A 12,259-nucleotide genomic window follows, 5' to 3' on the forward strand; every position below is an offset into this window, starting at 1 on the left:
TAGCCTTCAGCTAAGTCAATTGCTGCGACCTAGCAAGGCGCCGTATTCAATTGATATTTATTATATGAAGCATGTATCATTAAGAGCGATGTTCTGCAATTATGGATTAAAGTTAAGTATTCCAGAAGCTACGTACTTTTCTTTATAGCATTCAATACGTATCCTGTTTCAGACCTCAAGCCAGCCTGCGTGAGTTTAAGCGCGTGCCTTTCGGCTTCCTCTCATTGTGTCTAGGCTGTCTTGTCTAGACACAACACAATGAGAAGTAAATGGCCTGTGATCTTACATGACGATTGGCTCATTAATAAAAAAAGTTTCTCGTGTAATAAAGTTGAGTGGTGACAGGGCAACATTACCGAGGACTTTACCGTACTGTGATATCACTGCATTTATCTGTTCCGCTGGTACTTCGAATGGCAGTTTGAATATCCTGATCGTCTGTATTCCCAACACTACATGAGTAACGGTAACTTCGCCTACGTCTTGCGTTTCAACTTCACCTACGTTTCCGTCACAATGTTTAAACTTCGTAATTCTCCCTCGAAACTCAACTACTTTCTCTCAAAAGTTAGCATTCTTCAATTTTAAAAAAATAAATTAAAAAATCAAAGAAAATATGTTTACTATCGAAAGATGTATTCCAATAACTACTTCGAAATCATGTTTTACTTCGTGCTCTAATAGATCTTCGATTTCATGTAGTTTGGGTTGGGCGTAACGGCCATCAAATGATAATTTCAAAGTGTCTTTTTGGTTCAGGTGGACCATCACGGGTTCACATTTCCAATTTCAATAAACGTAGAAGTTTCTGCAGCGCGATAACCACCACACGAACGCAGAGCAGCGCTGACGCGGCCAGGACCACTGAACTACACACGAGCATTGCTCAGGATATTGTCGTTAACAGTAATGCTCCACATTGAAAGAGAAAACTGATTCTTTGGATGCTGAGTGCACCCTGTTCAAAACGTTCATTTCTTTGTTCGTCTACATCCATATTCACTAGCTGTCTCTGGCTATCCAACGCTTACTTTTGACTTTTTTTGTGATCATTGAAATAAAATCACGTAACACACAGCTGCACGAATTTACGACACGGTAGCATGTGAAATTTTCTGCGGGTGGTGTCGCTTTCCTCTTGATACTCTGTGTGTATTTATGTATGTATTTATAGTTCAGCGATAAATCTGGTGCATACACTCAATGGCCAGATATCGAGTACACTCAGTTTCTAACTTTTTAAAACGATATTTGGTCTCATATAATTTTGTAGGCAAAGATGAAGTGGCCTGTTCTCATGCAGCATAATATGTGAGTCATATCGATGTTTGTAATCCACCAGGGCAAAGATTACCTTGAAACGTAGGTTGGTCAATAAACTCGTGGAGACTTTGTTTGGCGTGTTATCACATAGATTGCTCTAACAAGGGAACCTCCCCATCGCACCCCCCTCAGATTTAATTATACGTTGGCACAGTGGATAGGCCTTGAAAAACTGAATACAGATCAATCGAGAAAACAGGAAGAAGTTGTGTGGAACTATGAAAAAAATTAGTAAAATATACAAACTGAGTAGTCCATGCGAAGATAGACATCAAGGACACTGGGAGTCAAGCAGCGCCGTGGTTCCGTGGTTAGCAAGAGCAGCTACGGAACGAGAGGTCCTAGGTTCAAGTCTTCCCTCGAGTGAAAAGTTTAATTTTTTATTTTCAGTTTATGTGACAAACTCTTATGTTTTCATTACTTTTTTGGGAGTGATTATCACATCCACAAGAAAACCTAAATCGGGTAAGGTAGAAGAATCTTTTTACCCATTCGCCAAGTGTACAATTAGGTGGGTCGACAACATATTCCTGTCATGTGACGCACATGCTGTCACCAGTGTCGTATAGAATATATCAGACGTGTTTTCCCGTGGAGGAATCGGTTGACCTATGACCTTGCGATCAAATGTTTTCGGTTCCCATCGGAGAGGCACGTCCTTTCGTCTACTAATCGCACGGTTTTGCGGTGCGGTCGCAAAACACAGACACTAAACTTATTGCAGTGAACAGAGACGTCAATGAACGAACGGACAGATCGTAACTTTGCGAAAATAAAGTAAGTAAAAATTTCAGTCGAGGGAAGACTTGAACCTAAGACCTCTCGTTCCGCAGCTACTCACGCTAACCACGGGACCACGGCGCTCCTGAGTTCACATTTTCCTTGATATTGCTTATCTTGCACATGGACTACTCAGTTTGTATTTTTACTAATTTTTTTTCACGATTCCACACAACTTCTTCCTGTTTTCTCGATTGATCTGTGTACAGTATTCCAAGGCCTATCCACTGTGCCAACTTATAACTAAATCTGAGGGGGGCGCGATGGGGAGGTTCCCTTGTAAGTAAATTTATCAATTGTCATTTTTTTTATTTGAGATTCTAAATTGTTCTTGTTATGACTTATTAAATGTTGCACATTTGAGGCTTTTGAAGATTATTGTTTAAGCGTTCGAAACAAGAGCGTGAAACAGGAAAAATTCTAACATTTGTTAAAGGAAGCTTAAATATCCAGTCGATTTACGAGATCGTTATACAGGATGTTACAAAAAGGTACGGCCAAACTTTCAGGAAACATTCTTCACACACAAATAAAGAAAAGATTTTATGTGGATATGTGTCCGGAAACGCTTAATTTTCATGTTGGAGCTCATTTTAGTTTCGTCAGTGTGTACTGTACTTTCTCGATTCACCGCCAGTTGGTCCAATTGAAGGAAGGTAACGTTGACTTCAGTGCTTGTGTTGACATGCGACTCATTGCTCTACAGTACTAGCACGCACGCATTTGTGCAATCACGTCATCAACACAGATTTTCTGTGAACGTTTGGGCAGGCAATGTTGGTGATGTCTTGATTGCGCCTCATGTTCTTCCACCTACGCTCAATGGAGCACGTTATCATGATTTCCTACGGGATACTCTACGTGTGCTGCTAGGACATGTGCCTTTACAAGTACGACACAATATGCACGATGGAGCTCCTGCACATTTCAGTCGAAGTGTTCGTACGCTTCTCAACAACAGATTCGATGACCGATGGATTGGTAGAGGCGGACCAATTCCATGGCCTCCACGCTCTCCTGACCTCAACCCTCTTGACTTTCATTTATGGGGGCATTTGAAAGCTCTTGTCTACGCAACCCCGGTCCCAAATGTAGAGACTCTTCGTGCTCGTATTGTGGACTGCTGTGATACAATACGCCATTCTCCAGGGCTGCATCAGCGCATCAGGGATTCCATGCGACGGAGGGTGGATGCATGTATCCTCGCTAACGGAGGACATTTTGAACATTTCCTGTAACAAAGTGTTTGAAGTCACGCTGGTACGTTCTGTTGCTGTGTGTTTCCATTCCATGATCAATGTGATTCGAACAGAAATAACAAAATGAGCTCTAACATGAAAAGTAAGCGTTTCCGGACCCATGTCCACATAACATATTTTCTATCTTTGTGCGTGAGGAATGTATCGCGAAAGTTTGGCCGTACCTTTTTGTAACACCCTGTAGATGAAGCAGAAGCTACGCTACAGACGGCTGGGGAAGGAAATCGACTGTGCCCTTTCGAAGGAAAGATCTGAGTATTTGCCTTTATCCGTTTAAGGAAATAACGGATAATCTATGTTAGGGTGATGAGACGTGGATTTGAACCACCGCAGATTAATTTCGTAAAGAAAAATAATATCTGAAGCAAAGGCCAGTTATGTCTTCGAAATGTAACTTTATGCATCTGGTGGCACAAAAAACATATTTTATGTTAAGCGACCAAGGAAACTGCGTCAAGTGTTGCTACTATCCATGAACACCTGTCTATAAACTGATGAGTCCATAAAGGGAACTATACAGGAATTTGTCGGGTAAGCAACCCCTACCGCACTTATATTTCTGGTCTAGCACCCTTAAACGTTTACAATTCTCGCTCCTTATCGAAAATCATCAAATAAATTTCTTGTGGGCGAAAATGCACTTTACACTGGGATTGATGACATCTTCATCTCCGAACCAGAATCTTTCTACAGGTGTAGGATCCAGAAACTATGTGAGCATCATCAGATTGTTTTTTATGTGAGGGAGTATACTGCTGATTATTAATTTCTTTCTTTACTTTTTCTGTTATCTGCAGTATCCCAACGAGAAACGCTATAAAATGTGCCATGTTCTAGTACAAATGAAATACAACTTACCCAGATACCCTTACGACAAAAGGCTAATTTAATAAAACATATAGTATTTGTAGTACCCGCCTATGAAGAGAAAGCCGGCCTGTGTGACCGAGCGGCTCTAGGCGCTTCAGTCTGGAACCGCGCCACCGCTACGGTCGCAGGTTCGAATCCTACCTCGGGCATGGATGTGTGTGATGTCATTAGGTTAGTTAGGTTTCAGTAGTTCTAAGTTCTAGGGGACTAATGACCTCAGATATTAAGTCCCATAGTGCTCAGAGCCATTTGATTTTGTGAAGAGAAAAACCACGCATTAACAAGGTAGTACGCACTTCTGACACCGATATGGTCTGTGTCTACGTGGAGTGTAGTGTCACAACCAAGAAGCGTTTCGGGATTAGCATGATATGTAAATCTGTGAGTGAGAGTAGACTAAACAAATTATTCATGGTACACAGAATCAATCAACTTGTATTCAAAAATAATTAAGATATATATCGCAATAAGCAGAAAAATTTATGTTATAAGAGGTGGGCAATTTCACAATTCCGCAAATTTTTTACGTTTAGGTCTAGGGGATACTAAGTCAGAGTGCGATAAGGCTTAAGATGGTGAAGTTAAGATTTCTATAATGGTTTTCGATATTGGAACGTATAACTCGGTAACAGAAGCAGTAAAAACCAGACATAATGTTTAGACCTCTAGCGAGATTAGAACCTGGAGGTAAAGCATCTCTCCCTCCGCAAACCAGAGACGTTACTACTTAGCTAGAGAGCCAGTACAACCAATAATATGCATTCATCGCCATCGTAATCGTCGACAGTGGGAATTTGTAATGTTAAATATGAAATTAGCTATATATTCTGTGTGGAATGACCTCCCTGCAATCAAATAACACTTTTGGCAACCCGATGTTATACTTTAAGTGAGTATCGTTTAGATTCCAGAATGAGATTTTCACTCTGCAGCGGAGTGTGCGCTGATATGAAACTTCCTGGCAGATTAAAACTGTGTGCCCGACCGAGACTCGATCTCGGGACCTTTGCCTTTCGCGGGCAAGTGCTCTACCATCTGAGGTACCGAAGCACGACTCACGCCCGGTACTCACAACTTTAGATTATCTATCACAAATGACATCGAAATATCAAGCGAATGTAGTGAGATAATTCTGAACCACTCTGGGAAGTAAATCGACGTTCACCTAACTGCACAGTTCTCCATTAGACTAGTAACAGGGATAATACATTTGCTCACCAATGTGTTCTCGAAAAGCTGGCGCTTCATAGACGCGGCGACGCCGGCTACTACCAGGCTGACTGGTAACTGAAATCCCTACAGTATAGCGCAATGAGTTTATTTACATTTCTGTAATTATGATTTACGTCTGAAGCGTAGTTACGAATAATACCCAGATGTTCAATAGTTGTTGTAGCTATTTTTGTTTTTCCGCCTTAAGTGAAATGCAACGTAAAAAAGCTCGTTTACCGGAATCAATTAGGTTTTTTAGCATAACCAGACGCCATTAAAATTAATATTGTCTACTTGAAAACAGTTTTCTGTATTAATGCTTTCATCGGCATAACCTCTAACACACAACAACACAAATGAAAAGACAACTTAACAGTGATTACAAAACGCGAACACCCACAAAGAAATTTCATAAGCTGGGAATAATATATTGTTTTAAAATCATAAAAGTACACCGAACACGGTAATCTTGCGCAGTGACTAAAAAATGGGACAGAAAAAGCCGTGAGTAAAATGAGGAAAGTAAATAGAGTACTGGACGAGTTCGATTATGTCAGATAATGTGGGAGACTATTTCTGATGATTAACTTATTTCTTATGTGTATCTGTTGTGTTCAGAAAACTAAAAAAACAAAACAGTAAAGAGAACATTGTCCTAACACAAATAAATTGAAACTTACCATCGTACCCTTACAACAGAAGTCTTCTATAATAGAACTAAGTGCCCGTAATACGAATGTTCCCATGTCGTCACGAATTAGCAAGATACTATGCACTTCTGATATTAAAAACTGTCTGTAGTAGTGAGGATCCATGGTCATACTGAAGTAGTATTACAGGACTACCACTAATAGACATAATGAAATTCAGTTAGCAAATTATTCAGTTACACAATTAAGTCACTACAACTGGTTGTTAAAAAAATAAAAATTGTCTCAGCAGAAGCAGGAAAACTGTGTTCTGCCTTACGGCAGGTCTTGTCATAGGGGAAGCCTCGTCAGAGGTCCACCGCATGAGCGTCTAGGGAAGTGGTTCCCGTGGTGGTTTCCCGTTGCCTTCCACTGATGATGATGAAATGATAAATGAGGACAACACAACACCCAGTCCCTAAACGGAGAAAATCTCCGACCCACCCAGGAATCGAACCCCGGCCCCTTGGCATGACAGACCACCGCGCTGACCACTCAGCTATTGGGGCGGACTTAAAAAAAAAAAAAAGAAGCAGTAATTAACAAGTGTACAAATCTTCAACTTTATCATCTTTAGATGTATAGGTTACTGACTTGAGGAAGCAAGAAACCTTTTCTAAAGTTTTCTTTACTGATTATCGATCTGCGAGTGTAGCTTTGTCACAGAAAAAGTACATATCTTGTATCCAGCAAGGTTTGAATACATTGCTGCTGCCGCTGCCTTCTCTTTGACGGGTGAACAATTGTCACAAGCAGCTCCATCTTTTCCCCAGCGATGGGCAAGAGCGATGGTTTGCGACCTAAAAGACGAGAGTGGTTGTAGTTTCAGCTTGGAACGAGTTTCCTGGACACAAAAAGATAATTTTTGTAATTCTACGTGATCCCTTAAGTGAGAATCAGAGTATCTAATCGAAATGACAAGAAAGCATCAAATGAATATAGCAGGATATTTCTCTGACACTCCAGGAAGCAAGTTGAAAGTTGCCAAATATATTCTGTGAGGGTGTCACGCCTCCAGCTAGCGGAAGGAAAAATAAGAGGGTACGCTGAAAAGTAGCGCCTCTTAAAGCATAAAACAAACATTCTACATATTTATTCTTCATGTTCAAACATTTATTTCTCAACGTATTCACCCAGGTGACGAACACGTTTCACCCAACGAGAGATCAGTTTTTTGATATCGTCACTGTAGAATATTTGATTTTGTTGACGGAGCCATAACCTCTCATCCGTTTGTATCGCTCCATCAGTGTCAAAGTGAAGTCCTCGAAAGGGGTCTTGACGTTTTAGAAACAGATGAAAATCGAATGTGGCCCAATAGGAACAGTATGGAGGATGATCGATGACAGCAAAGCTCAGGTAAAAATAATAATAATAAAAATAATAGTAATTTTATTGTTTACTATTAAATTAACACAATGAAATGAATACCCTTAGCTGTATACAGGCGTAGATATACCTCAACGGGGATAGTTGAAAATGTGTGTCCCTACAGGGACTCGAACCCAAGATCTGCTTTCATGGCCGACGCTCTATCCATCTTTTTTTTTCATTTTGTTCGTTGAGGACGTCACATGAATGACATCCGTTCTAGTTCGTTGTTGATCCTTTCACTCAGTTTTTTTGTTACAGAACACGCTGAGTTTCCGTGCCGGCGAGAATTGCAGATGTTGCAGCACTCGGGTGTGTTTTAGCATTGTCATGATGATGCAGAAGGCGCTACATTTGCGAATGAACTCTTCGAATTCTAAACTCAAGTACAGCACGCCGTTTCTCACTAACCTGCATAGTTACGCAACACGCCGCCATGTTACGTGCTACAATTTGGAGCCCTCTACCAGCAGAGGGTTGAAACTTGCAACAGCGAAGCGGGTAAGCCGACCGAGTAATATGCATGACATGTAACACCTCAGCCGACATTGAGAACATAATAAAACATTCAGAGGCATTACTGTTCAGCAGGCCCTTGCACGTTTCCACGGATGAGTTACACCTTGAGCGTCTCCTACTTGCTTTTGAAATACACGGAGCAGGTAGCCTCCATACTGACTAAATTTATAGACCAATGAATTTTATTCGCATTTCTGTAACTAGAGCTCGGTGTTTAGGTGTAGTTACGAATAATTTTCAGATTCACCGTCTGCAAATTCAACACCATAAATTAAGATTACGGAGAATTATTTAGGTGGCCCTACTCTTTAGAGGCTGTGTAGTTATTTCCTTTCCGTCTTATGCGTACTATTAACTGAAAAACTCATTTGCCAGACAGTTTTACAGTAACTGCTTGTTGCATCATTATAACCTATACTTAATCTCAGACATTGAAAGAATTGCTCAACTATATGTTAATTGTAACGGCACCCTATGACGCACACACACCACACAAGCGCCCCATTTCGGTCGGTAAATGAATTACTTACACTGTTATTGTTGGTTTCTCAGAATACAAATTCTTATTGGAACTAAATCCCTTCGATTAAGAATTGTTGCTGTAACGATTAAGCCGGCCACAGTGGCCGAGGGGTTCTATGTGGTTCTTCATAATCATGCGAAAGATTAGAGGCGTAAATTCGTACTGAGGAGGTAATGAATCGATTTGGGAATACAAGAAATTTATTTTATAACTTGACTAAAATTTAGGATCGTTTGACAGGACACGACTTGAGGCATCAAGAAACCATCGAGTTCATAGTGGATGGTGGTGCGTGTGTGTGAGGGGAGGGGGGTAGGTGAGGACAGTTGAGGAAGACCAAGGTTTGAATATGATGAGTAGGTCCAAGTGCATCTAGGTTACTTTAGTTATGTACAGATCATACACATGTTGGATTAGCGCAGAGCGTAGAGAACTGCGTCAAACCAGTCTTCGCACAATAGCAGAGCTACAACAGTAACAACATATTATAATTCTCTAATTAATTTTTTTCCGCCAGTCTTCTGAATGATCTAATGCAGCACGTCACGACCTTCTCTCCTGTGCCAACCCCTAGACCTGCACTTCACTTCTTCACTTATATGATGCATTATCACAATATCTGTTTTCCCATCCAGCTTTTGCCCTCTATAGCTCTCTCTGGTACCATGGATGTTTTCTTCCTGATGTCTTAACATGTTCAGTCACCCTGCTCTAATTAATATTTACAAGTATTCCTTTCGTCGTCGTTCTGAGTCGAATCTCATCATTTCTTAATTTATCAGACAGTTATTTTTCATCATTCTCCTGTAAAACTGCAGCTCAAACGAATCGACTCTCATCTTTTCCGGTTTTCAAATGAAAATATGATTATGAGTAAAAAATTTCAAAGGTGAAAGTTGCTGTGAAAAGTTTTAGAATGCACCATTCCTTTAGTTAGAATACATTAGGAATTTGTGTAGTGTGAAAAAACATTGAGCAGCCAGTATCTCGGCTTTCGGCAGTTCTATTGATCTTTTGTAATGAGCGCTTACTTGTGAAGTCGACGTAGAGCATCGAAAGTGAGATGTAAATAGGATTGAGTACATAGAAATGTATTATACTCTTGGGAACTTTCATGAAGGACATTCTAACCTTCAGTAAAATTTTGAACAGTGAACTGATTATTTTTCAGTTGTAACATATAGAATATGTGCAGTGCCTATCATTTCACTCGTGCACCATATGAGAAGATTTATTGTGCGGATTATCTATGGAGTTAAAACAATAGCTGTATTAAGTAACGAATTAAGATAGTGAGGAACAGGTAATTAAGACGAGGTAAAGCCGTACAACAAAAAAAAATGGTTCAAATGGCTCTGAGCACTATGGGACTTAACTTCTGAGGCCATCAGTCCCCTAGAACTTAGAACTACTTAAACCTAAGGGCGTCACACACATCCATGCCCGAGGCAGGATTCGAACCTGCGACTATAGCGGTCGCGCGGCTCCAAACTGTAGCGCCTAGAACCGCTCGGCCACTTCGGCCGGCGCCGTACAACAATGAAGAGCTTTGCTGACGTCTGCAATCAGTTATGAATATCAACCGACACAAAAAGCTCTGGGCGCCTTGGACAAGGCAGGCAACACTACTAAAAGTGCGAGGGTGCTGTTTGGACGCATTTGGTAAGATCGTCGCCATAGTTCACAATTCCGCATTTACCGCACGCGCGGGAAAAGACACGAATATGACACTAATCCTTTGCCTATATGTCAGAATCTATACACCCGTATCGGAGTAGCGCTACGTTGCATATATGCTACAGCAACGGCCTCAAAGGGAAACTAGTGGATCGCCCCTCATAATTTAGACAATACTGTCAGCGTTTTGTTTCTCTTTCTACATGTGCCAATGACAGCTGTTTTCCCCTTCGTGTTAGAGACGGGAATCGAGTTTGCGCTGCACGCACTTGCGAGGTCCATTTCTTTGCAAATTTGAGCTCACTTAACTTTCTTGGTTTGAACTTTAATGCTATTCGTAGCTATTAATGTTGTTCGTAGCTACCCTGATACTGCTAATGAAAGTATTCGCAAGAAAAATTTTTTTTAAGTTCGTAATGATGAAAGGAATAAAAAGTGTTAGCGCCCCATAATAATTACAGTGTATCCATTGGGTCATGCTTAAAAATAAAAGGAAGTGATTCATGTCTGGCAAATGAGTTTCTCATTTCAACAGAAAAAAAATAATTAACACAGCTACTGTAGAGAAGGTCCATTCTAATAATTCCACCTGCTCTTTGCTTATCATGTTGCCGTTGCAGATAGTACATTTGGTTATTATTCGAAACTACGGTTTAGAGCCAAGTCATAGTTACAGAACTGCAAATAAAACTCATTGGACTATATTTTAAGGATTCCGGCTACCAGCCAACGCGGTAACCGCTGGCGTCGTCACGTCTTCGAAGCACTAGCTTCCTGAGTGCTAGCCAACTCAGCACATTGACTGTGCAAATGTATTATCCCTGTCGCTGGTCTAATGGAGAACTGGCAACATTGTAGAATAAGTTTGCCAGTTTTGTGACCGCGATTTACTTCCTGGAGTGGCTCAGAATTATCCTGCTAAATTCTCTAGATATTTTGTTGTAATTTCCGATAAATAATCTGATTGATTCTCATTCATGTTGTAGCATTGGATTGCCAAATGTATTATCTCTTTTAACGATCACTACAGCAATGAGAGCATATTGTTGACAATACTGGCTTGCTAGCTAAATGGCAACATGGCTTCTGTGGGGAGGGAAAGATGTGTTAGTTCTAGGTTTTAATCTCGTTTGAGGCCTAATAATAACATTTCGCCTACTTTTTACTTATTCTCTTACCGAGCTATAAGACACCAGGTCGAAAATCATTAAGGAAATCTTAACTTCACCATCGTAAACCTTCCGTTAATCTCGTTTTAGTATCCCCTGGACTTAAAGGGGAAAATTTAAGAAAGTGTGACATTGCATCCTTGTTCTAATTAACATTTTTCGGCTTACGCCGACATACTTTCTTTTATCGTAAGGTTATCCTGGTTAGTTGTAATTCATTTTTAATAGAACAGAGCACATTTTATGGCGTTTCTCTTTGGTATATTGAATATAACAGAAAACCATAAGAAAGAAATTAATCATCAACAGTATATTTTCTCACAAAAAATGAAACAATCTGATGATGCTCAAACAGTTTCTGGATTCCACTCGCGTAGAAAACTACTGGTTCGGAGATATAGATGTCATCAATCCAAGTATAAAGTTCATTTGTGTCCACAAGAAATTTTCTTGATTGTTCGATAAGAAGCGAGAAAGTTTGAGAGCAGTAGATTAGAAAAATTAGTGCAGTAGGGGTTATATTACAGTCAAATTCCGGGACAGTTTCCTTCGTGAATTCACCAGAGTGTAGAGGGAGCTCTCGTACTTGGCAACATTTGTTGCTCTTTCCTAGGTCGCTTTTCGTATGTTGCGTCTGCAAGGTGCCTCAGTTATTGGCAACGGATGCCAAGTGAGATGATGAGATGGACAAAGCCCTGGGATGCAGTTCTTAACACAAAACACCTTCTTTGAGGCACCAGGTGCATAACGTTACATTTTGAGAACATATTTGGCCTTTGCTTTAGACATTATTTTCTTTTCGTGAAAGTAATGCACAATGCTTCACATCCCCGTCTCACAATCCTGATTTAGGTTTTCATTATTTCC

Source organism: Schistocerca piceifrons, chromosome X (genome assembly GCF_021461385.2).
Source record: "Schistocerca piceifrons isolate TAMUIC-IGC-003096 chromosome X, iqSchPice1.1, whole genome shotgun sequence".
In the NCBI taxonomy this organism is placed as follows: domain Eukaryota; kingdom Metazoa; phylum Arthropoda; class Insecta; order Orthoptera; family Acrididae; genus Schistocerca; species Schistocerca piceifrons.